Source organism: Scyliorhinus torazame, chromosome 30, assembly GCF_047496885.1.
Source record: "Scyliorhinus torazame isolate Kashiwa2021f chromosome 30, sScyTor2.1, whole genome shotgun sequence".
Taxonomy (NCBI): Eukaryota; Metazoa; Chordata; class Chondrichthyes; order Carcharhiniformes; family Scyliorhinidae; genus Scyliorhinus; species Scyliorhinus torazame.
The window spans coordinates 885,081-912,571 of record NC_092736.1 but is presented as its reverse complement, the minus strand read 5'-3'; the positions used below and the strand labels follow the sequence as shown (position 1 = coordinate 912,571).

The window sequence follows — 27,491 nt, the reverse complement described above, 5'->3', positions numbered from 1 at the left end:
TCCCCCCAGCGCCGTCCACACCTGGTCGCTACAGTCGTGGGTGGTGTGTGAACGCTGGGGGGGGGGGCGGCCTGTGGGGGGGCGAGGGGGGATCCTGCACCGGGCTTCACCTTGAATGTGGGGTGGCCCGCGATCGGTGCCCACCGATCATCGGGCCGTCCTCTCTGAAGGAGGACCTCCTTCCTTCCGCCGCCCCGCAAGATCCGTCCCCCATCTTCTTGCGGGGTGGATTTGGACAGGACGGCAACCACGCATGCGCGGATGACGTCCGTTATGCGGCGCCGGCCGCGTCATCTATTCGGCGCCGCTTTTACGCGGGCGGCAAGGCCTGGCGCGGGTAGATGACACGGCCCCGATACTGGCCCATTGTCAGGGCCTGAATCGGTCGGGACCGGGGCCGTTCCGCGCCGTCGTGAACCTCAACGGCGTTCACGACGGCGCCTCCACTTCGGCGCGGGAGTGGGGAATCCCGCCCATGGACTTCAGTAAGGCGTCTGATAAAGTTTCCCATGGCAGGTTGATGGAAAAAGTGAAGCCGTATGGGGTTCAGGGTGTATGAGCTAGATGGATAAAGAACTGGCTGGGCAACAGGAGACAGAGAGTAGTGGTGGAAGGGAGTGTCTCAAAATGGAGAAAGGTGACTAGTGGTGTTCCACAGGGATCCGTGCTCGGACCACTGTTGTTTGTGATATACATAAATGATCTGGACGATGGTATAGGTGGTCTGATTAGCAAGTTTGCAGATGATACTAAGATTGGTGGAGTTGCAGATAGCGAGGAGGACTGTCAGAGAATACAGCAAAATATAGATAGATTGGAGAGTTGGGCAGAGAAATGGCAGATGGAGTTCTCTCTAGGCAAATGCGAGGTGATGCATTTTGGAAGATCTAATTCAAGAGCGGACTATACGGTCAATGGAAGAGTCCTGGGGAAAATTGATGTACAGAGAGCTCTGGGAGTTCAGGTCCATTGTACCCTGAAGGTGGCAACGCAGGTCGATAGAGTGGTCAAGAAGGCATACAGCATGCTTGGCCTTCATCGGACGGGGTATTGAGTACAAGAGTCGGCAGGTCATGTTACAGTTGTATAGGACTTTGGTTAGGCCACGTTTGGAATACTGCGTGCAGTTCTGGTCGCCACATTACCAGAAGGATGTGGATGCTTTAGAGAGGGTGCAGAGGAGGTTCACCAGGATGTTGCCTGTTATGGAGGGTGCTAGCTATGAAGAAAGGTTGAGTAGATTAGGATTGTTTTTGTTGGAAAGACGGAGGTTGAGGGGGGACCTGATTGAGGTCTACAAAATTATGAGGGGTATGAACAGGGTGGATAGCAAAGAACAAAGAACAAAGAAATGTACAGCACAGGAACAGGCCCTTCGGCCCTCCAAGCCCGTGCCGACCATACTGCCCGACTAAACTACAATCTTCTACACTTCCTGGGTCCGTATCCTTCTATTCCCATCCTATTCATATATTTGTCAAGATGCCCCTTAAATGTCCCTATCGTCCCTGCTTCCACTACCTCCTCCGGTAGTGAGTTCCAGGCACCCACTACCCTCTGCGTAAAAAACTTGCCTCGTACATCTACTCTAAACCTTGCCCCTCTCACCTTAAACCTATGCCCCCTAGTAATTGACCCCTCTACCCTGGGGAAAAGCCTCTGACTATCCACTCTGTCTGTGCCCCTCATAATTTTGTATACCTCTATCAGGTCGCCCCTCAACCTCCTTCGTTCCAGTGAGAACAACCCGAGTTTATTCAATCGCTCCTCATAGCTTATGCCCTCCATACCAGGCAACATTCTGGTAAATCTCTTCTGCACCCTCTCTAAAGCCTCCACATCCTTCTGGTAGTGTGGCGACCAGAATTGAACACTATACTCCAAGTGTGGCCTAACTAAGGTTCTATACAGCTGCAACATGACTTGCCAATTCTTATACTCAATGCCCCGGCCAATGAAGGCAAGCATGCCGTATGCCTTCTTGACTACCTTCTCCACCTGTGTTGCCCCTTTCAATGACCTGTGGACCTGTACTCCTAGATCTCTTTGACTTTCAATACTCTTGAGGGTTCTACCATTCACTGTATAGCAACAAGCTTTTTCCAAGAGTGGGGGTGTCAATTACAAGGGGTCACGATTTCAAGGTGAAAGTTTAAGGGAGATGTGCGTGGAAAGTTTTTTACGCAGAGGGTAGTTTGTGCCTGGAACGCTTTGCCAGTGGAGGTGGTAGAGGCGGGCACGATAGCATCATTTAAGATGCATCTAGACAGATATATGAACGGGTGGGGAACAGAGGGAAGTAGATCCTTGGAAAATAGAAGACCGGTTTAGATAAAGGATCTGGATCGGCGCAGGCTGGGAGGGCCGAAGGGCCTGTTCCTGTGCTGTAATTTTCTTTGTTCTTTGTTCATTTCGGTTCTAAATCTACCGCCTCTCAACTCAAATCTGTGACCTCTCGTTCTAGATTGCCCCACAAGGGGGAACATTTGGTCTACGTTCACTTTATCAATCCCATTTAGTATTTTATAAACCTCGATCAGATCCCCTCCCATCCTTCTAAACTCCAGCGAGTATAAACCCAAACTGTTTAATCTCTCCTCATCCGTCAACCCTTTCATCCCCGGAATCAATCTGGTGACCCTCCTCTGAACTGCCTCCAATCCCACCACTTCCTTCCTCAAATAAGGAGACCAAAACTGGACACAATACTCCAGATGTGGTCTCACCAACACCCTATACAATTGCAACAACACTTCTCTACTTTTATACTCCAGTCCTTTTGCAACAAACGCTAACATTACATTTGCCTTTTTAATTACCGGCTGTACCTGCAAACCGACTTTCTGTGATTCATGAACAAAGACGCCCAGATCCCTCTGCCCAGAAACATCTTGAATCTGCTTTTTATTTAGATAATTTGTCTTTCTATTTTTTTCAGCCAAAATGAATAACCTCACATTTATCCACATTAAACTCCATCTGCCAAACTTTGGCCCAATCTCCTAGCCTATCTATATCCGTCTGTAAAATCTGTATCTCCTCTTCACTGCCTGCTTTCCCGTCTATTTTAGTATCATCTGCAAATGTTACCATGTTACACTCTGTCCCTGTTTGTAGATCATTTATATAGATTGTAAACTATTGACTTGGATATAAGTGATACTGTAACATCTGTATCCACTTCCATCTTAATAGTGTTCCCATTTAAATTTGGATAGACCCAAAATCATTGCGGTCTTGTCCTGCTCGAATGCAGAGCTTAAATTCCTTAATCTAACTTGACACTTTGGCACTCGGTGAATCTTCAGTTTAATCACAATATCATTCTATTAGCTTTCTTAATTACTTACTCTAACTGTATTGTAGCCTTTTGTGATTCATAAACTAGGACTCCCAAATCCCTCCGAGCTCTGCAAACTCTCACCATTTAGATAATGAGCATTTTTACTCTTCCTTCCAAAATGGACAATTTCTCATTTGCCCACATTATTCCATTTTCCAGATCTTTGCCTGTCATTTGATCTATTGATATCCCTTTAAGGCCTCCTTACATCCTCTTCACGATTTACTTTCCCACCTATCTTGTGTGTCGTCAGCAGATTTAACAACCATACCTTCAGCCCCTTCATCAAGTCATTTACATTTGTGGCCCCAACACCCATCCTTGCGGCACACCACCCTTGTCACATCCTGCCAACCTGAAAAAGACCCATCGATGTCAACTGTGTTTCCTGTTAGCTAGCCAATCTTCATTACAGTATTACGTTCTGTGTTCAATACTTGGGTATTGAATACAGAGGGTGCCAGAGTTACACAGGTCCTCAAGTCTCTCTGTTCCTTGGGTTGGGGTCCCCTGGATTTGCATGGTTTTCATTACCCTCTCCGTCCACACTTTGCTCCAGAGAATTTGAATGAGACCAGGACAAAGGACAAGACACAATCTTCAGCTCACTGGAACCGAGGGAGGGTTCCATCAGTGAATGGAAGCAGGAGCTTGTTTTACTCACCATCCTGAGCCCAGAAACATAGAGGCAAATTGTAACTCCCCACCCTCGCACAGACTGAATTGAAGCTGGCACCTTCTGGTCTGTGTGACTCAGTACCACACCTCTCAGTGCCATTATGTTGTATCTTTATTCTGACACAATCTCCCACAACGTGCTTCTTGCAGTTTGTTATCCGTACACCTCCGAGGAGGCGCCAAGCCAGCCATATGTTGCAAACAAGCCCTCAGTGAGATGTGAAGGAGCACAGTTCAGAACTGCTCCCTTTACAGCGAATAATTTACAATAGATCAGGAAATCTTAACCCAGCCTAACATTCCCGGATCATGACAGGAAAGTGTTGTTGCTTCAGATGTGAGGCAGCGGCAGTACCTTCTGTAGCTTTTTTACAATTCCCTTGTATACTGCACATGTTCCAGTGATTAAAACAGACTGGGTACTCGTCATTATTTGGTTATATGAACAACACTTGGTTATATGGGAACACTTGGGAACATTTGGTTATATGAACAACAAATCTGGGGCTGGCATAGACCAGTGGGCTAAACAGCTGGCATGTAATGCAGAACAAGGCCAGCACCGGGTTCAATTCCCGTACCGACCTCCCCGAACAGCCGCTGGAATGTGGCGACCAGGGGCTTTTCACAGTAACTTCATTGAAACCTACTCGTGACAATAAGCGATTATTATTATTATTATTACTGATTTTTGGGCCCTGCAGAAGCAACAGGAAGATTAGAAGAAGAAAAAACAAGTCAGCCATCAGCCCGTGTCCAAACTGGGTTCATGCCTGTTCGTTGTGTCTCTGATCCAGTACTGTACCCCAGTGTTACACTGTGACAGACCCGCCCTCGCCAGTACTGTACCCCAGTGTTACACTGTGACAGACCCGCCCTCGCCAGTACTGTATTCCAGTGTTACACTGTGACAGACCCGTCCTCACCAGTACTGTACCCCAGTGTTACACTGTGACAGACCTGTCCTCACCAGTACTGTATCCCAGTGTTACACTGTGACAGACCTGTCCCCACCAGTACTGTACCCCAGTGTTACACTGTGACAGACCTGTCCCCACCAGTACTGTATCCCAGTGTTACACTGTGACAGACCCGTCCTCGCCAGTACTGTATCCCAGTGTTACACTGTGACAGACCTGTCCTCACCAGTACTGTACCCCAGTGTTACACTGTGACAGACCCGCCCTCGCCAGTACTGTACCCCAGTGTTACACTGCGACAGACCTGTCCTCACCAGTACTGTACCCCAGTGTTACATTGTGACAGACCTATCCTCACCAGTACTGTACCCCAGTGTTACACTGTGACAGACCTATCCTCACCAGTACTGTACCCCAGTGTTACACTGTGACAGACCTGTCCTCACCAGTACTGTATCCCAGTGTTACACTGTGACAGACCCGCCCTCGCCAGTACTGTATCCCAGTGTTACACTGTGACAGACCTGTCCTCACCAGTACTGTACCCCAGTGTTACACTGTGACAGACCTGTCCTCACCAGTACTGTATCCCAGTGTTACACTGTGACAGACCTGTCCTCGCCAGTACTGTACCCCAGTGTTACACTGTGACAGACCTATCCTCACCAGTACTGTACCCCAGTGTTACACTGTGACAGACCCGCCCTCGCCAGTACTGTATCCCAGTGTTATACAGTGACAGACCGTCCCCACCAGTACTGTACCCCAGTGTTACACTGTGACAGACCTATCCTCACCAGTACTGTACCCCAGTGTTACACTGTGACAGACCCGCCCTTGCCAGTACTGTATCCCAGTGTTACACTGTGACAGACCTGTCCTCACCAGTACTGTATCCCAGTGTTACACTGTGACAGACCTATCCTCACCAGTACTGTACCCCAGTGTTACACTGTGACAGACCCGCCCTCGCCAGTACTGTACCCCAGTGTTACACTGTGACAGACCTGTCCTCACCAGTACTGTATCCCAGTGTTACACTGTGACAGACCCGTCCTCACCAGTACTGTATCCCAGTGTTACACTGTGACAGACCCGTCCCCACCAGTACTGTATCCCAGTGTTACACTGTGACAGACCCGTCCCCACCAGTACTGTACCCCAGTGTTACACTGTGACAGACCTGTCCTCGCCAGTACTGTATCCCAGTGTCACACTGTGACAGACCCACCCTCGCCAGTACTGTACCCCAGTGTTACACTGTGACAGACCTGCCCTCGCCAGTACTGTACCCCAGTGTTACACTGTGACAGACCCGCCCTCGCCAGTACTGTATCCCAGTGTTACACTGTGACAGACCTGTCCTCACCAGTACTGTACCCCAGTGTTACACTGTGACAGACCTGTCCTCACCAGTACTGTATCCCAGTGTTACACTGTGACAGACCCGTCCCCACCAGTACTGTACCCCAGTGTTACACTGTGACAGACCTGTCCTCACCAGTACTGTATCCCAGTGTTACACTGTGACAGACCCGTCCCCACCAGTACTGTATCCCAGTGTTACACTGTGACAGACCTGTCCTCACCAGTACTGTACCCCAGTGTTACACTGTGACAGACCTGTCCTCACCAGTACTGTATCCCAGTGTTACACTGTGACAGACCCGTCCCCACCAGTACTGTACCCCAGTGTTACACTGTGACAGACCTATCCTCATCAGTACTGTATCCCAGTGTTACACTGTGACAGACCTGTCCTCACCAGTACTGTATCCCAGTGTTACACTGTGACAGACCTGTCCTCACCAGTACTGTATCCCAGTGTTACACTGTGACAGACCTGTCCCCACCAGTACTGTACCCCAGTGTTACACTGTGACAGACCCGTCCCCACCAGTACTGTACCCCAGTGTTACACTGTGACAGACCTGTCCTCATCAGTACTGTATCCCAGTGTTACACTGTGACAGACCTATCCTCATCAGTACTGTATCCCAGTGTTACACTGTGACAGACCTGTCCTCACCAGTACTGTATCCCAGTGTTACACTGTGACAGACCTGTCCTCACCAGTACTGTATCCCAGTGTTACACTGTGACAGACCTGTCCCCACCAGTACTGTACCCCAGTGTTACACTGTGACAGACCCGTCCCCACCAGTACTGTACCCCAGTGTTACACTGTGACAGACCTGTCCTCATCAGTACTGTATCCCAGTGTTACACTGTGACAGACCTGTCCTCACCAGTACTGTACCCCAGTGTTACACTGTGACAGACCTGTCCTCACCAGTACTGTACCCCAGTGTTACTCTGTGACAGACCGGTCCTCACCAGTACTGTATCCCAGTGTTATATGTGACAGACCCGTCCTCGCCAGTACTGTACCCCAGTGTTACACTGTGACAGACCTGTCCTCACCAGTACTGTACCCCAGTGTTACTCTGTGACAGACCGGTCCTCACCAGTACTGTATCCCAGTGTTATATGTGACAGACCTGTCCTCACCAGTACTGTATCCCAGTGTTATATGTGACAGACCCTTCCTCGCCAGTACTGTATCCCAGTGTTACACTGTGACAGACCCGTCCCCACCAGTACTGTATCCCGGTGTTATATGTGACAGACCCGTCCCCACCAGTACTGTATCCCAGTGTTACACTGTGACAGACCTGTCCTCGCCAGTACTGTATCCCAGTGTTGCACTGTGACAGACCCGTCCCCACCAGTACTGTATCCCAGTGTTACACTGTGACAGACCTGTCCTCACCAGTACTGTACCCCAGTGTTACACTGTGACAGACCCGTCCTCACCAGTACTGTACCCCAGTGTTACACTGTGACAGACCTGTCCTCACCAGTACTGTATCCCAGTGTTACACTGTGACAGACCTGTCCCCACCAGTACTGTATCCCAGTGTTACACTGTGACAGACCCGTCCCCACCAGTACTGTACCCCAGTGTTACACTGTGACAGACCTGTCCTCGCCAGTACTGTATCCCAGTGTCACACTGTGACAGACCCACCCTCGCCAGTACTGTACCCCAGTGTTACACTGTGACAGACCTGCCCTCGCCAGTACTGTACCCCAGTGTTACACTGTGACAGACCCGCCCTCGCCAGTACTGTATCCCAGTGTTACACTGTGACAGACCTGTCCTCACCAGTACTGTACCCCAGTGTTACACTGTGACAGACCTGTCCTCACCAGTACTGTATCCCAGTGTTACACTGTGACAGACCCGTCCCCACCAGTACTGTACCCCAGTGTTACACTGTGACAGACCTGTCCTCACCAGTACTGTATCCCAGTGTTACACTGTGACAGACCCGTCCCCACCAGTACTGTATCCCAGTGTTACACTGTGACAGACCTGTCCTCACCAGTACTGTACCCCAGTGTTACACAGTGACAGACCCGCCCTCGCCAGTACTGTATCCCAGTGTTACACTGTGACAGACCTGTCCTCACCAGTACTGTATCCCAGTGTTACACTGTGACAGACCCGTCCCCACCAGTACTGTACCCCAGTGTTACACTGTGACAGACCTATCCTCATCAGTACTGTATCCCAGTGTTACACTGTGACAGACCTGTCCTCACCAGTACTGTATCCCAGTGTTACACTGTGACAGACCTGTCCTCACCAGTACTGTATCCCAGTGTTACACTGTGACAGACCTGTCCCCACCAGTACTGTACCCCAGTGTTACACTGTGACAGACCCGTCCCCACCAGTACTGTACCCCAGTGTTACACTGTGACAGACCTGTCCTCATCAGTACTGTATCCCAGTGTTACACTGTGACAGACCTGTCCTCACCAGTACTGTACCCCAGTGTTACACTGTGACAGACCTGTCCTCACCAGTACTGTACCCCAGTGTTACTCTGTGACAGACCGGTCCTCACCAGTACTGTATCCCAGTGTTATATGTGACAGACCCGTCCTCGCCAGTACTGTACCCCAGTGTTACACTGTGACAGACCTGTCCTCACCAGTACTGTACCCCAGTGTTACTCTGTGACAGACCGGTCCTCACCAGTACTGTATCCCAGTGTTATATGTGACAGACCTGTCCTCACCAGTACTGTATCCCAGTGTTATATGTGACAGACCCTTCCTCGCCAGTACTGTATCCCAGTGTTACACTGTGACAGACCCGTCCCCACCAGTACTGTATCCCGGTGTTATATGTGACAGACCCGTCCCCACCAGTACTGTATCCCAGTGTTACACTGTGACAGACCTGTCCTCGCCAGTACTGTATCCCAGTGTTGCACTGTGACAGACCCGTCCCCACCAGTACTGTATCCCAGTGTTACACTGTGACAGACCTGTCCTCACCAGTACTGTACCCCAGTGTTACACTGTGACAGACCCGTCCTCACCAGTACTGTACCCCAGTGTTACACTGTGACAGACCTGTCCTCACCAGTACTGTATCCCAGTGTTACACTGTGACAGACCTGTCCTCGCCAGTACTGTACCCCAGTGTTACACTGTGACAGACCCGTCCTCGCCAGTACTGTACCCCAGTGTTACACTGTGACAGACCCGCCCTCGCCAGTACTGTATCCCAGTGTTACACTGTGACAGACCCGCCCTCGCCAGTACTGTATCCCAGTGTTACACTGTGACAGACCTGTCCTCACCAGTACTGTATCCCAGTGTTACACTGTGACAGACCTATCCCCACCAGTACTGTATCCCAGTGTTACACTGTGACAGACCTGTCCTCACCAGTACTGTACCCCAGTGTTACACTGTGACAGACCCGCCCTCGCCAGTACTGTATCCCAGTGTTACAATGTGACATCCTGTCCTCGCCAGTACTGTATCCCAGTGTTACACTGTGACAGACCCGCCCTCGCCAGTACTGTATCCCAGTGTTACACTGTGACAGACCCGCCCTCGCCAGTACTGTATCCCAGTGTTACACTGTGACAGACCTGTCCTCACCAGTACTGTATCCCAGTGTTACACTGTGACAGACCTATCCTCACCAGTACTGTACCCCAGTGTTACACTGGGATAGACCCGCCCTCGCCAGTACTGAAACCCAGTGTTACACTGCGACAGACCTGCCCTCACCAGTACTGAACCCCAGTGTTACACTGGGATAGACCCGCCCTTGCCAGTACTGTATCCCAGTGTTACACTGCGACAGACCTGTCCTCACCAGTACTGAACCCCAGTGTTACACTGTGACAGACCTGTCCTCACCAGTACTGTATCCCAGTGTTACACTGCGACAGACCTGTCCTCACCAGTACTGTACCCCAGTGTTACACTGTGACAGACCTGTCCTCGCCAGTACTGTGACAAATCTGTAACCACCAACACTGTGTGCTAGTATTGTGTAGTGACCTCCACCCTCTAGTACATTAATCCCAGTGATATAGAGTAACCGGTGTATACACTCTGGTCTTGTACCTCAGACCTAATCACTCCAATCTAGTGTTGGACTTTTCTGTAACTGTAGTGATAGTGATGCGTGTGATACATGAATTGTGTGTGTTTCACCCCTGTGCGAATGTCTGATTAGTGACGCAGGGGGCAAGCTCTGCATTAACCAAAAGTAAATAGGAAGCGTTGTTTCGCTCAGTGTTCACCTCTCAGTCAGTACGTGAGGAAATAGAAGAATTACTGTCCCTGTATTGTTGTGTTGAGAATTAGTCACTTGGTTGGTACCAATTTCTGTATATAACTGGAAGGGAAGGTCAGTGTTAGCATCAAGTGGTACTGGAGTCAGTGTGTATCTACTCGGTGTGATACCAGGCGAACATCCAACAAAGAGTCACTGATGATCAATGCTGATTACGGAGCTCTCTCTGTAAGTGGTGCAGCTAATCAGAAGGACACCAGGCTACACAATAGTGAATGTTGATTTACAAGAGAGTATACTAGGGAACTCAGGATAGCGTTGAACCCATCAGTCCAGGGTAGAAATTCTGCAAAGGACTGGGGTGGGAGGGAGAGCATGGAAGGGGCAGAAAGGAATTGGGGGAGCGGGGTAAACAGAAGAGAATCGAGGAACATGGGCTGAATATAGCAGCTGCTGACTGAGTTCAAACTGTGATGGCAGTGAGCCACTTGCATCAGCTGAGCTGTGCAGAATGTGTGCAAACTGGCAGCCGGATCTTCTCTTCTGTTTAATAGAAATCTTAAGCTGACTTAAAGCCTGTGAGACTTTCGAAAATTCTGAAAATGTGGGAACGGAAATGAGCTGTCCTCAAAAAATATTCTTTATTAAGACTTGTTTTTGTAAACAAGTAGGCCTTAATTATACTGCACTGCTCACTCCCTTAAATAGCTGTGTTTCTTGTGCAATGGGAATTTGAGGTAGTGGCTGATAAAAAGAGAAACATGATCTTCAGCCAGAGACGAATGTCTGGATCACCTGTTTTAGGTGGAATAAGGAATATTTGGCAGGCCTGGGAGAGAGAGACACTGCTTGCTGTAGGACAAGGAGAAAGAAGTTTGTCGATGACCCATTTCACAGCAGGTCAATAATGTATAAAATAATCAAATAGAGGGGCAGCACGGTGGCATTGCTGCCTCACGGCGCCGAGGTCCCAGGTTCGATCCCGGCTCTGGGTCACTGTCCGTGTGGAGTTTGCACATTCTCCCCGTGTCTGCGTGGGTTTCACCCCCACAACCCAAAGATGTGCTGGGTAGGTGGATTGGCCACGCTAAATTAATTGGAAAAAATGAACTGGATACTCTAAATTTATTTTTTAAATATTGAGTCGATGGAGAGAAATCTTTTCCTCTGGGCACAGGGCCCAGAACAGGAATGAGATCAAAACCATTTAGAATTGGAAATCTGAAACTCCGTCCCAGGAAAACCGAAAAGCAAAATACTGCAGATGTTGGAAATTTGAAATAAAATCAGAAGATATTGGAAATACCCAACAGGTCAGGCAGCACCTGTGGAGCAATAGAGTTAATGTTTCAGGTCAATAATGGTGAATGTACTACACTTAGATTCCCAGAAAGCATTTGATAAGGTGTCACATCAAAGGTTATTGCAGAAAATAATGGCTCATATTGGCATGGATAGAAGATTGGCTGGCTAACGGGAAACAGTATTAGAAGATCGAGGTGCATAACCCTTCTTATTAAAATTTCTACATTCCAAATTCTAAATTTCTCTCACTCGGGTCCTCAGTTGATCTTGTAATAATAATAATAAAAGCTTATTGTCACAAGAAGGTTTCAATGAAGTTACTGTGAAAAGCCCCTAGTCGCCACATTCCGGTGCCTGTTTGGGGAGGCCGGTACGGGAATTGAACCTTGTTCTGCATTACAAGCCAGCTGTTTAGCCCACCATGGCGGAGGCAGAAGAGACTCCCTCCACAGCGCATGCGCAGGGATGCCGTGAGCGGCCGCTAACGCTCCCGCGCATGCGCCGCCTGGCAATGTCATTTCCGCGCCAGCTGGCGGGGCGGAAATTAGTCCGGCGCGGGGCGGAAATTAGTCCGGCGCGGGCCTAGCCCCTCAAGGTTGGGGCTCGGCCCCCCAAGATGTGGAGGATTCCGCACCTTTGGGGCGGCGCGATGCCCGACTGATTTGCGCCATTTTTGGCGCTGGTCGGCGGACATCGCGCCGATACCGGAGAATTTCGCCCCTGGTTCCTAACTGTCTGAATATTTCAGTATTAGCTAACTGGATAATTGGAGGTTCAATTGGCCAACTGTCTAAGTCTCCTTCTGCCTCACTCTTGCTGTCTGGTCTTCTCCGGCACTTACTGCCTGACATACTGCCTGACATACCTACCCCTCCTTCTCCTCCCAGCGATGGTTTTGTTTTAACTTATTGATATGACACAGTAGAATATTTTTCCTGTGATCTGGGGTGTCTATCAAAAATAGTTTACTTTACCAACCCTCTTAATTACCTTGTATGCACCACTGAACGTTTCAGAGGTTCCTCCCGTCGAGACAATAACACTTCATCCCCTGGTTGAAATGTTCGGGTCTCTGCTTGCTTACCTTCCCATTCCTTCATCTTTGTGAAATTTTCAGATGTTCGTGAGCCACTTTGCAGGCTCCCGTCAGCCGTTCCTGAAACACTGACACACAACCTCACGTCCAGGAGTCCTCTCTCTGTCCCTGAAACTTTTCTTTGATTAATTTGATTAATTTTTTAATGTACTTAATGATCTGTTGAGCTGCTCGCAGAAAAATACTTTTCACTGTACCTTGGTGCACGTGACAATAAACAAATCCAATCCAATTTCAGAGGACCCTTTATCTCATGGCCATAAATTAATTCAAAAGGACCAATAGATACAATAGGTGAATTTTGGGTAGTAAGTAAAAGAAAGTCCAGTCCTTTGTCCTAATCATGAGGATATTCATGACTATGTGCTCTAATCATTCTTTAGAGAGTTTGATAGTTCTTCTCTGAAGCTCCCTGTGTCTGGATGATACATCGCGGACTTTGCCTATTCATCATGTTTTGAAAATATTTAGACATAAAACTGGAACCTTGTCCCGACTGCTTCTCCATATTGAGTAAAGCATTTGGTTAATTTCTCTACCACAACCTTAGCTGTAATCATTCTCAAAGGGATGACCTTGAAATCAAGTTGGCATATACATAATGGTCAGGATATACTGCTTTCCCTCAGTTTTCATTAACAGTCCCACACAATCTACTAATGTCCTACTAAATGGTTCAGCAATAACAGCCCTGGGAATAAAACTTACTGGTTTGATTGTAGGTTGTGGATTTCCCACTATCTGGCACGTTTACAAAACTACACCACGCTCCAGTGAAGACCTGACCAGTTTTTTAAAAAAAAGTTGGTTTATCCGCGCCTGAGTTTTCCATATCCCCGTATGCCTTGCTGTAGCATTTTCATGTGCTTTCCTTAATATTTCTTTGTGATAGTTGGTGGTGCTACTTCCTGATGATTTCAGGCAATCAGCAGGAGACCCCTGATCTGAAAAATGCGTTTTTTTACTTTAGCTCAAGTAAGCAAAATAACTCATATCTCACCAGGTGTCGTGCTGGACATCTAGCTGAAAATTGTGTGATTTATTGGGAAAAGGCAGCTTGCTCACAGACCAAAGTGAACTTGTCGATCTTTTTTTAAAAAAAGCTCATGAGAGTGTCCAAGTAATTTGATGTCTGTCTAATTTTTTAAGAAGTATATAGTTGTTGAAGATATAGATTCTTTGCACAAGTACACCAAGTATTTGGGAAAGTAAATAGAGTTATTGTTTAGTGTGCGAGAAATTGAATGTTAAAAGTTAGAAGTTATACTTCAATTATACAGGGCATGGGTGAGATTGCATCTGGAGTACCCTGTACAGTATTGGTCTCCTTATTTAAGGAAGAATGTAAATATTTTTGAAGTAGTTCAGAGAAATTTTACTAAACTTATACCTAGAATAGTCTTCTTGTCTTCTGATAAGTTCGGAAAGGCTAGGCTTGTATCCACTGAAGTTTAGAAGAGTAAGAGCAAACTTGATTCGATCCTGAGGGGTATTAACAGGGTGGGCGTGGAGAGGATGTTTCCTCTTGTGGGAGAATCTAGAACTATGGGTCACTGTTTCAGAATAAAGTTTAGGACCGATGAAGAGAAATGTTTTCTCTTGAAGGCCGTGATTCTTTGGAACTCTCTTCTTCAAAAGGCAGTGGAAGCAGAATCTTTGAATATTTTTAATGGAAAGCCTGATGGACTCTTGATGAGCAAGGGGGCGAAAGGTTATCGGGGGCGGGCAGGAATGTGGCCTACTCCAGATTTGGATGTTCGGAATCTTTCATCAAAACTATGCACGCTGGGGTTTAATTGGAGCTTTCACGACTGGGATTGATAGATTTTTGCTGGGCTGGGATATCGGGTGTTCTGGATCCAATGCTGGTAAATACGTTCAGATGGCTGCCCCCCCATTATCTAATTGAGTGACGAAACAGGTGAGTGACCCATGTGAAGGGTCAAGGCTCACAATGTAGAACAACAGCAAGGTTGGAAAAACGTGAGGAATTGAACGATAACACCATGCTTGGGTTTGCAGCCAATTCGGAGGGGGATCTGATGGAGGTGAGAAGCTCACCATCTTGATCAGAATCATAGGATTTACAGTGCAGAAGAAGGCCATTCAGCCCATCAAGTCCGCACTGCCCCTTGGAAAGAGCGCCCCACCCTATCCTCATAACCCAGCAACCCCAGCCAATCTGTTTGGACACTAAGGACAATTTAACATGGCCAAACCACCTAAACTGCACATCTTTGGACTGTGGGAGGAAACCGGAGCACCTGGAGGAAACCCACGCAGACACGGGGAGAACGTGCAGACTCCGCACAGACAGTGACCCAGCAGGGAATCGAACCTGGGACCCTGGAGCTGTGAAGCAACTGTGCTAACTACTGTGCTACCGTGCTGCCCTAATATTAGGAACATTAAGAAAGGATAGTTCAGAGGATCACTGATCATAATAGATTCAATAAAATAGAAGTAAGGATGATGCCGAAAGAGAGAGGGAGAGAGATTATCATGCCCCCAGCTTCCTGACTCAGTTACTGACTGTCGCACTGCATTCAGTGCTGACATGGCCTAATATTTCTGCATATCTCCAAATGTCCCTGGTACTTTTAGTCGGTAATCCGGATAAAGCTTAAAATACTATGAAATTCTGCTCCATTTATGGTTTTGTGATAATATTACTGTGTCTCCATACAAGGCTGAGTGGAGCCTGTTAAAGAGTAAGTGTGCTTGATCAGGATTAACAATGGGATGATCTTTATTTCCTGAAGACAGCTCATGATGAAGATGATTTTTCCCTTTTGCCTTCCCATCCCTCAACATCCCCTTCCGAAAACTCGGCAACACATTTCCAGGACACATGTGCCTCTTTGAATATCAGAGCCATCTTTCAGATTAAAAGTCAGAAGAGCCCAAGGAACAACCCTCGGAGGGAGTCTCACTAACTGGGAGTGCGAGGCAGAGAGAGAGCCAGCACTCCATGGCCCAAAGTCTCGGAGCTGCATTCCCGTTGAGTGAGATCCAGCTCAGACTTTTACAACCACATCCCAAAGCCCTTCCAACCAATTAAGTACTTTTAAAATGTAGTCATCGTTGTAATGCAGGAAACGCCGCAGTCAATTTGTGCACTGCAAGATCCCACACACAGCAGTGTGATAATAACCCGAGAATCTGTTTTTATGTATTTATTTATTTATTTAATTTAGAGTATCTAATTCATTTTTTCCAATTAAAGGGCAATTTAGCGTGGCCAATCCACCTACCCTGCACATCTTTGGGATGTGGGGGCGAAACCCACGCAGACACGGGGAGAATGTGCAAACTCCACACGGACAGTGACTCAGAGCCGGGATCGATGCTTCTATTTAATGTCTCATCAGAAAGATAGCACCTCTGGCAGTGCTGCACCCCTCAGTACTTCACTGGAGTGCAACAGAGATTTGTCAGACTAATCCCAGGGATGCTGGGATTTTCCAACAGGGAAGGATTGAGGAGACTGGTCATGTATTCTCTGGAGATGGGCGGCACGCGGCACAGTGGTTAGCACTGGGACTGCGGCACCGAGGACCCGGGTTTGATCCTGGCCCCGGGTCACTGTCCGTGCGGAGTTTGCACATTCTCCCCGTGTCTGCGTGGGTCTCACCCCCACAACCCAAAGATGTGTAGGGTAGGTGGATTGGCCACGATAAATTACCCCTTAATTGGAAAAATAATAATTGGGTACTCTAAATTTATTTTTAAAAACGTATTCTCTGGAGTTTATAAGACAGATGTGATCTCATTGAAATGTACAAAATTCGTAACGGGCTCTCCAGGGTGGATGGAGGAAGGATGTGGCCCCTGGGGGTGGGGGGCTAGAGCCAGGGAACACTGTCTCAGAAAACGAGGTGGCCCATTTAGGGATGAGGTGAAGAGGAAAATCTTCACTCAGGGTGGAAAACCTTTGGAATCCTCTACCCCAGAGGGCTGTCGAAGCTCAATCACTGAGTCTGTTCAAAGCAGAGGGCAATTGATTTCTCCAAACCCATGACATTAAGGGATGTGGGGATGGAGCAGGAAGATGGCTTTGATGTAGAAAATCAGCCATAATCTAGTTAAATGGCGGAGCAGGCTCGATCTAAGTGACTGTCCTGCCCCTGCTCCTATCTTCCTAATTTGAGCCGTGGCTAGCAATGGAGGCTGAATTTTGTATCTTTTCCTTTTTCTTTCTTCCCCACCCATCCCTCCCTCAGCCTCTTACCCCTGTGCCCCTTGTTTTTTTAAAAAAAATATTTTATTGAAAATGTTTGGTCAACCAACACAGTACATTGTGCATCCTTTACACAATATTATAACAACACAAATAACAATGACCTATTTTATAAACAGAAAATGAATAAATAATAAATAACAAAAATGAAAACTAGCCCTAATTGGCAACTGCCTTGTCACAAGTAACACTCTCCAAAAATATAATTTAACAGTCCAATATATAATTATCTGTAGCAACGACCTATACATACTATACAGTATATATTAACAACCCTGAGAGTCCTTCTGGTTCCTCCTCCCCCCCCCCCCCCCCCTCCCCGCCCCCCCCACCCACCCACCCGCCCCCGATCCTGGGCTGCTGCTGCTGCCTTCTTTTTTCCATTCCATCTATCTTTCTGCGAGGTATTCGACGAACGGTTGCCACCGCCTGGTGAACCCTTGAGCCGACTCTCTTAGGACGAACTTAATCCGCTCTAGCTTTATAAACCCTGCCATGTCATTTATCCAGGTCTCCACCCCCGGGGGCTTGGCTTCTTTCCACATTAGCAATATCCTACGCTGGGCTACTAGGGACGCAAAGGCCAAAATATCGGCCTCTCTCGCCTCCTGCACTCCCGGCTCTTGTGCAACCCCAAATATAGCCAACCCCCAGCTTGGTTCGACCCGGACCCCCACTACTTTTGAAAGCACCTTTGTCACCCCCATCCAAAACCCCTGTAGTGCCGGGCATGACCAAAACATATGGGTATGATTCGCTGGGCTTCTCGAGCACCTCGCACACCTATCCTCCACCCCAAAAAATTTACTGAGCCGTGCTCCAGTCATATGCGCCCCGTGTAATACCTTAAACTGAATCAGGCTTAGCCTGGCACACGAGGACGACGAGTTTACCCTGCTTAGGGCATCTGCCCACAGCCCCTCCTCGATCTCCTCCCCCAGCTCTTCTTCCCATTTCCCTTTTAGTTCATCTACCATAGTCTCCCCTTCGTCCCTCATTTCCCTATATATATCTGACACCTTACCATCCCCCACCCATGTCTTTGAGATCACTCTGTCCTGCACCTCTTGTGTCGGGAGCTGCGGGAATTCCCTCACCTGTTGCCTCGCAAAAGCCCTCAGTTGCATATACCTGAATGCATTCCCTTGGGGCAACCCATATTTCTCGGTCAGCGCACCCAGACTCGCGAACTTCCCATCCACAAACAGATCTTTCAGTTGCGTTATTCCTGCTCTTTGCCACATTCCATATCCCCCATCCATTCCCCCCGGGGCAAACCTATGGTTGTTTCTTATCGGGGACCCCCCCAAGGCTCCAGTCTTTCCCCTATGCCGTCTCCACTGTCCCCAAATCTTCAGTGTAGCCACCACCACCGGGCTTGTGGTGTAGTTCCTCGGTGAGAACGGCAATGGGGCTGTCACCATAGCCTGTAGGCTAGTCCCCCTACAGGACGCCCTCTCTAATCTCTTCCACGCCGCTCCCTCCTCCTCCCCCATCCACTTACTCACCATTGAAATATTAGCGGCCCAATAATACTCACTTAGGCTCAGTAGTGCCAGCCCCCCCCTATCCCTGCTACGCTGTAAGAATCCCTTCCTCACTCTCGGGGTCTTCCCGGCCCACACAAAACCCATGATGCTCTTTTCGATCCTTTTAAAAAAAGCCTTCATGATCACCACCGGGAGGCACTGAAACACAAAGAGGAATCTCGGGAGGACCACCATCTTAACCGCCTGCACCCTCCCTGCCAGTGACAGGGATACCATATCCCATCTCTTGAAATCCTCCTCCATTTGTTCCATCAACCGCGTTAAATTTAACCTATGCAATGTGCCCCAATTCTTGGCTATCTGGATCCCCAGGTAACGAAAGTCCCTTGTTACCTTCCTCAACGGTAGGTCCTCTATTTCTCTACTCTGCTCCCCTGGATGCACCACAAACAACTCACTTTTCCCCATGTTCAATTTATACCCTGAAAAATCCCCAAACTCCCCAAGTATCCGCATTATTTCTGGCATCCCCTCCGCCGGGTCTGCCACATATAGTAACAAATCGTCCGCATACAAAGATACCCGGTGTTCTTCTCCTCCTCTAAGTACTCCCCTCCACTTCTTGGAACCCCTCAACGCTATCGCCAGGGGCTCAATCGCCAGTGCAAACAATAATGGGGACAGAGGGCATCCCTGCCTTGTCCCTCTATGGAGCCGAAAATATGCAGATCCCCGTCCATTCGTGACCACGCTCGCCATCGGGGCCCTATACAACAGCTGCACCCATCTAACATGCCCCTCTCCAAAACCAAATCTCCTCAACACCTCCCACAAATAATCCCACTCCACTCTATCAAATGCTTTCTCGGCATCCATCGCCACTACTATCTCCGTTTCCCCCTCTGGTGGGGGCATCATCATTACCCCTAACAGCCTCCGTATATTCGTGTTCAGCTGTCTCCCCTTCACAAACCCAGTTTGGTCCTCGTGGACCACCCCCGGGACACATTCCTCTATTCTCATTGCCATTACCTTGGCCAGGATCTTGGCATCTACATTTAGGAGGGAACTAGGTCTATAGGACCCGCATTGTAGCGGGTCCTTTTCCTTCTTTAAGAGAAGCGATATCGTTGCTTCAGACATAGTCGGGGGCAGTTGTCCCCTTTCCTTTGCCTCATTAAAGGTCCTCATCAATACCGGGGCGAGCAAGTCCACATATTTTCTATAGAATTCGACTGGGAATCCATCCGGTCCCGGGGCCTTTCCCGCCTGCATGCTCCTAATTCTTTTCACCACTTCTTCTACCTCGATCTGTGCTCCCAGTCCCACCCTTTCCTGCTCTTCCACCTTGGGAAATTCCAGCCGATCCAAAAAGCCCATCATTCTCTCCCTCCCATCCGGGGGTTGAGCTTCATATAATTTTTTATAAAATGTCTTGAACACTCCATTCACTCTCTCCGCTCCCCGCTCCATCTCTCCTTCCTCATCCCTCACTCCCCCTATTTCCCTCGCTGCTCCCCTTTTCCTCAATTGGTGTGCCAGCAACCTGCTCGCCTTCTCCCCATATTCGTACTGTACACCCTGTGCCTTCCTCCATTGTGCCTCTGCAGTGCCTGTAGTCAGCAAGTCAAATTCTACATGTAGCCTTTGCCTTTCCCTGTACAGTCCCTCCTCCGGTGCTTCCGCATATTGTCTGTCCACCCTCAAAAGTTCTTGCAGCAACCGCTCCCGTTCCTTACTCTCCTGCTTCCCTTTATGTGCCCTTATTGATATCAGCTCCCCTCTAACCACCGCCTTCAGCGCCTCCCAGACCACTCCCACCTGGACCTCCCCATTATCATTGAGTTCCAAGTACTTTTCAATGCACCCCCTCACCCTTAGACATACCCCCTCATCCGCCATTAGTCCCATGTCCATTCTACAGGGTGGGCGCCCTCCTGTTTGCTCCCCTATCTCCAAGTCTACCCAGTGTGGAGCGTGATCCGAAATGGCTATAGCCGTATACTTCGTTCCCCTCACCTTCGGGATCAACGCCCTTCCCAGCACAAAAAAGTCTATTCGCGAGTAGACTTTATGGACATAGGAGAAAAACGAGAACTCCTTACTCCTAGGTCTGCTAAATCTCCACGGGTCTACACCTCTCATCTGCTCCATAAAATCTTTAAGTACCTTGGCTGCTGCCGGCCTCCTTCCAGTCCTGGACTTCGACCTATCCAGCCCTGGTTCCAACACCGTATTAAAATCTCCCCCCATTATCAGCTTTCCCATCTCTAGGTCCGGAATGCGTCCTAGCATCCGCCTCATAAAATTGGCATCATCCCAGTTCGGGGCATATACGTTTACCAAAACCACCGTCTCCCCCTGTAGTTTGCCACTCACCATCACGTATCTGCCCCTGTTATCCGCCACTATAGTCTTTGCCTCGAACATTACCCGCTTCCCCACTAATATAGCCACCTCCCTGTTTTTCGCATCTAGCCCCGAATGGAACACCTGCCCCACCCATCCTTTGCGTAGCCTAACCTGGTCTATCAGTTTCAGGTGCGTTTCCTGTAACATAACCACATCTGCCTTAAGTTTATTAAGGTGTGCGAGTACCCGTGCCCTCTTTATCGGCCCGTTCAGCCCTCTCACGTTCCACGTGATCAGCCGGGTTGGGGGGCTTCCTACCCCCCCCCCCCACTTGTCGATTAGCCATCACCTTTTTCCAGCTCCTCACCCGGATCCCACGCAGCTGTATCTCCCCCAGGCGGTGCCCCCCCGCCCATCCCCTCCCATATCAGCTCCCCCCTCTCCCCAGCAGCAGCAACCCAGTAATTCCCCCCTCCCACCCCCCCCCCCCCCCCCCGCTAGATCCCCCGCTAGCGTAATTACTCCCCCCATGTTGCTCCCAGAAGTCAGCAAACTCTGGCCGACCTCGGCTTCCCCCCGTGACCTCGGCTCGCACCGTGCGACGCCCCCTCCTTCCTGCTTCTCTATTCCCGCCATGATTATCATAGCGCGGGAACCAAGCCCGCGCTTCTCCCTTGGCCCCACCCCCAATGGCCAACGCCCCATCTCCTCCACCTCCCCTCCTCCCCCCATCACCACCTGTGGAAGAGAGAAAAGTTACCACATCGCAGGATTAGTACATAAAACTCCTCTTTCCGCCCTTTTTAACCCCCCTCTTCGCCCCCCACATTCGACCCACCACTTTGTTCAAACGTTCTTTTTAATAACCCGCTCATTCCAGTTTTTCTTCCACAATAAAAGTCCACGCTTCATCCGCCGTCTCAAAGTAGTGGTGCCTTCCTCGATATGTGACCCACAGTCTTGCCGGTTGCAGCATTCCAAATTTTATCTTCTTTTTATGAAGCACCGCCTTGGCCCGATTAAAGCTCGCCCTACTTCTCGCCACCTCCGCACTCCAGTCTTGATAAACGCGGATCACCGCGTTCTCCCATTTACTGCTCCGAGTTTTCTTTGCCCATCTAAGGACCATTTCTTTATCCTTAAAACGGAGGAATATCACCACTATGGCTCTGGGAATTTCTCCTGCTCTCGGTCCTCGCGCCATCACTCGGTATGCTCCCTCCACCTCCAACGGACCCGCCGGGGCCTCCGCTCCCATTAACGAGTGCAGCATCGTGCTCACATATGCCCTGACGTCCGCTCCCTCCACACCTTCAGGAAGACCAAGAATCCTCAGGTTGTTCCTCCTTGCGTTGTTCTCCAGTGCCTCCAACCTTTCATCACATCGTTTCTGATGTGCCTCATGCATCTCCGTCTTCACCACCAGGCCCTGTATATCGTCCTCATTCTTGGCTGCCTTTGCCTTCACGACCCGAAGCTCCCGCTCCTGGGTCTTTTGTTCCTCCTTTAGCCCTTCGATTGCCTGTAGTATCGGGGCCAACAGCTCTTTCTTCATTTCCTTTTTGAGCTCTTCCACACAGCATTTCAAGAACTCTTGTTGTTCAGGGCCCCATGTTAAACTGCCACCTTCCGACGCCATCTTGGTTTTTGCTTGCCTTCCTTGCCGCTGTTCTAAAGGATCCACTGCAATCCGGCCACTTTCTCCTCCTTTTTTCATCCGTATCCAGGGGGGATTCCCTTCTGGTTTACCGCACAGTGTTTTTAGCCGTCAAAATTGCCGTTGGGGCTCCTATCAAGAGCCCAAAAGTCCGTTTCACCGGGAGCTGCCGAAACGTGCGACTCAGCTGGTCATCGCCGCACCCGGAAGTCCCTGTGCCCCTATGTTAATGCACCATCATTGTTCCATCAGACAGGACCTGTATTGTCTGCGTTGTCTGTACTAACCCCAACCCTGTATATTTTATTCCGATAAACATCAAGATTTTTCTAAAATAATGGGATTAAGAGAAAGGGCAGAAATCGAGGAAATGAGTCTGAAAACAAAGTGCTAGGAATGCACAGCTGGCCTGGCACTCGGAAAGAGAGAAGTGAGATTAGCATCTGGGAGAAATCAAATGTGTTCCTGTTCAGTTTCAGGGATGTTTCTGTTCAGTTTCTCCGATGTCTGCATGTTAAAATAAACCCATTTGTACACTGACAATGAAATCCTTACAATTGCGTGCTATGAAATGTGTTTGAGAGCGAGGGCCATGAATTATTTATCACCGCTCCCATTTGGGCCCAGCTGCAGATATTGCTGACTGCCAGTTGTCGTGAAATTTCTGCTATTTACGGGAATCGGTGCTAAACTATCCAGAATTTCCCTCAATTCGGAGCAGGATTGGCTTCAGGACATTAATCTCCCTGTCACAGTCTCCTGGGTCTCGGCTGATCGGGGAGAGCAGAAGGTGAAGGATTTTTTTTGTCTGGAATATTGTTTGTGTATCTGTGTGAGTTAGCGGGGCTGGTGAATCTCATAGTTGGCAGGTATTGTGCTTCAATTGTCCTCCCACGCTGAACAGCACTGTCCCCAGTCACAGGACTCTCATGGCCCACAATTGGGCTGCAGTCGAGGGCTCCGTGCATCCATTGTCCCAACTGTTACCGAGATTAGACAGACTGAAAATGGAGGCACTGAGAGATTCAGTGAAGGGCTTCACTACAAGCCTTGGCTCTGGACTGTAGAACAGATAGAACAATGGCATGTTTCTGTTTCCATAGTTACCAGCTAGGCTGTAGAGTCGTTATTTCAGGCATTGAAAATTTTACAGAAATTGCACCCTTAGCCCCGGCCAGTGAACACTGCTGCATCAGATGTCACCATTCCTCCATTCGATAAAATCCAGCCAACACTTGCTGCAATACTGAGGGAGCCCCGCACTGTCAGAGGGTCAGTACTGAGGGAGTGCCGCACTGTCAGAGGGTCAGTACTGAGGGAGTGCCGCACTGTCAGAGGGTCAGTACTGAGGGAGTGCCGCACTGTCAGAGGGTCAGGACTGAGGGAGTGCCGCACTGTCAGAGGGTCAGTACTGAGGGAGTGCTGCACTGTCAGAGGGTCAGTACTGAGGGAGTGCCGCACTGTCAGAGGGTCAGTACTGAGGGAGTGCCGCACTGTCAGAGGGTCAGTACTGAGGGAGTGCTGCACTGTCAGAGGGTCAGTACTGAGGGAGTGCTGCACTGTCAGAGGGTCAGTACTGAGGGAGTGCTGCACTGTCAGAGGGTCTGTACTGAGGGAGTGCTGCACTGTCAGAGGGTCTGTACTGAGGGAGTGCTGAACTGTCAGAGGGTCAGTACTGAGGGAGTGCCGCACTGTCAGAGGGTCTGTACTGAGGGAGTGCTGCACTGTCAGAGGGTCAGTACTGAGGGAATGCTGCACTGTCAGAGGGTCAGTACTGAGGGAGTGCCGCACTGTCAGAGCGTCAGTACTGAGGGAGTGCTGCACTGTCAGAGGGTCTGTACTGAGGGAGTGCTGCACTGTCAGAGGGTCAGTACTGAGGGAGTGCTGCACTGTCAGAGGGTCAGTACTGAGGGAGTGCCGCACTGTCAGAGCGTCAGTACTGAGGGAGTGCTGCACTGTCAGAGGGTCTGTACTGAGGGAGTGCTGCACTGTCAGAGGGTCAGTACTGAGGGAGCGCTGCACTGTCAGAGGGTCAGTACTGAGGGAGTGCCGCACTGTCAGAGGGTCTGTACTGAGGGAGTGCTGCACTGTCAGAGGGTCTGTACTGAGGGAGTGCTGCACTGTCAGAGGGTCTGTACTGAGGGAGTGCTGCACTGTCAGAGGGTCAGTACTGAGGGAATGCTGCACTGTCAGAGGGTCAGTACTGAGGGAGTGCCGCACTGTCAGAGGGTCAGTACTGAGGGAGTGCTGCACTGTCAGAGGGTCAGTACTGAGGGAGTGCCGCACTGTCAGAGGGTCAGTACTGAGGGAGTGCTGCACTGTCAGAGGGTCAGTACTGAGGGAGTGCCGCACTGTCAGAGGGTCTGTACTGAGGGACTGCTGCACTGCCAGAGGGTCAGTACTGAGGGAGTGCCGCACTGTCAGAGGGTCTGTACTGAGGGAGTGCTGCACTGTCAGAGGGTGAGTACTGAGGGAGTGCTGCACTGTCAGAGGGTCTGTACTGAGGGAGCGCTGCACTGTCAGAGGGTCAGTACTGAGGGAGCGTTGCACTGTCAGAGGGACAGTACTGAGGGAATGCAGCACTGTCAGAGGGTCAGTGGTGCGGGAGTGCTGCACTGTCAGAGAGTCAGTACTGAGGGAGTGCCGCACCGTCAGAGGGTCAGTACTGAGGGAGTGCTGCACTGTCAGAGGGTCAGTACTGAGGGAGTGCTGCACTGTCAGAGGGTCAGTACTGAGGGAGTGCTGCACTGTCAGAGGGTCATTACTGAGGGACTGCTGCAGTATTGGACAACGAGCTGGAAGGGAGCGATGGGCAGGGGCTGTGGGCTAGAGATATGAACAGTGGTTTGGTTGGGCAGCTGAGATTGGGCTCTGGACTGTAGATGTAGTAATGGGGAATGTCACTGTGCTGTGGACAATAATAGTAAATGGGTAATAAGTGGCTAGGTACGAGCGGCAAAGAGGATGGTGTGTGCTGAGTTATGCAGGCCACAAATAGAATGTTTAATGAGCACCGAGTGTTTCACAAGGAAACAAAACTAACCCAGTATCGTTAGAAACAGCGATACAGATGGCACAGGTAATGGGTGGGGTGAAAATTAACAGAAATGGTGAACTGGACAGGCTGAGTATCCTTAGGATGGGTCAGTAATTTGATCCATAAAATATGCATCCCAGGTTGCTAAAGGATGTGGGGGTGGAGACGGCAGAAGAACTTGCCATAATCTTCCAATTTCTTGGTTTGTGGTGGTTCAGAGATTTGGAAACTGATAAATCATAGAATCCCTCCAGTGTAGAAGGAGGTGTTCGGTCCATTGGGTCAGCACTGACCCTCTGAAAGAGCACCCCACCTAGGCCCACTCCCCCGCCCTATCCCTGTAACCCCACGTCTTTGGACTGTGGGTGGAAACCGGAGCACCCGGAGGAAACCCACGCAGACACGGGAAGAACGTGCAGACCCCACACAGTCACCCGAGATCAGAAATGAACCCGGGTCCCTGGCGCCTTGAGGCAGCAGTGCTAACTACTGTGCCACCGTGCTGCCCCTGTTAACCACTGTGCCAGCCTGGCATAGTTTTAAAGAATGTGCGGGTGTGTAGTAATTAAGGGGTCACCTGCATTGATCTTTACAGGTGACAAAACCGATTGAAAAAGTAATTAGCAAATATGGAATTTGGGGTTTCAGAGATTAAGTACAAAAGCAGGGAAGTTATGCTGAACCTTCTTAAAACAAATTTGGCAACAACTAGAACATTGTGTCCAGTTCTGGTCACCACACTTTAGGAAGGAAGGATGAGTGTGTACCGACAACACAGACGTCCAGTGACCGCGGGCAGACTGGATTCTCCAGTCGCCAGGCGGACACGGCCGGGGAATCCCACCCTTGTTTTGCAGCTCATCCACAAACCAGCCATAGAGCTTGCATGGAAAAGAATCCACGTCCCAGCAACTGGGAGGAGTGGGTTCAAAAAAAGCACAACTTCATTTGGAGACTTCACCAATAAAGGGTCATGTCAATTCTGGCTAGGATTAGGGTTAGAGTCAGTGTGTGTGGGACCCGTACCCCAGTGAGAGTCAGTGTGTGTGGGACCCGTACCCCAGTGAGAGTCAGTTTGTGTGGAATCCGTACCCCAGTGAGAGTCAGTGTGTGTGGGACCCGTACCCCAGTGAGAGTCAGTTTGTGTGGAATCCGTCTCCCAGTGACAGTCAGTGTGTGTGGGCACCGTACCCCAGTGAGAGTCAGTGTGTGTGGGACCCATACCCCAGTGAGAGTCAGTGTGTGTGGAGCCCGTACCCCAGTGAGAGTCAGTGTGGGACTCGTACCCCAGTGAGAGTCAGTGTGGAACTGTACCCCAGTGAGTGTCAGTGTGTGTGGAATCCGCACCGCAGTGAGAGTCAGTGTGTGTGTGACCCGTTCCCCAGTGAGAGTCGGTGTGTGTGGGACCCGCACTCCAGTGAGAGTCAGTGTGTGTGGGACCCGTACCCCAGTGAGAGTCGGTGTGTGTGGGGCCCGTACCCCAGTGAGAGTCGGCGTGTGTGGGGCCCGTACCCCAGTGAGAGTCGGTGTGTGTGGGGCCCATACCCCAGTGAGAGTCAGTGTGTGTGGGACCCGTACCCCAGTGAGAGTCGGTGTGTGTGGGACCCGTACCCCAGTGAGAGTCAGTGTGTGTGGGACCCGTACCCCAGTGAGAGTCAGTGTGTGTGGGACCCGTACCCCAGTGAGAGTCGGTGTGTGTGGGACCCGTACCCCAGTGAGAGTCAGTGTGTGTGGGACTCGTACCCCAGTGAGAGTCAGT

General features: G+C 49.8%; 1 protein-coding gene across 5 annotated transcripts in view; it reads left to right on the top strand.

The window, feature by feature from the left end:
* The window catches only part of apba2b (amyloid beta (A4) precursor protein-binding, family A, member 2b), a 91,054-nt gene that overhangs the window by 19,812 nt on the left and 43,751 nt on the right, over positions 1 to 27,491 (top strand). Inside the window, exon 1 of one of the 5 annotated variants that reach the window (XM_072492630.1) lies at positions 23,302 to 23,485. The exons of the other annotated variants lie outside the window; for them this stretch is intronic. The gene's annotated coding sequence lies outside the window, so the exon portion shown is untranslated. Of the gene's footprint in view, positions 1 to 23,301; positions 23,486 to 27,491 lie in introns of those variants that run through there. 5 annotated transcript variants of the gene reach the window in all.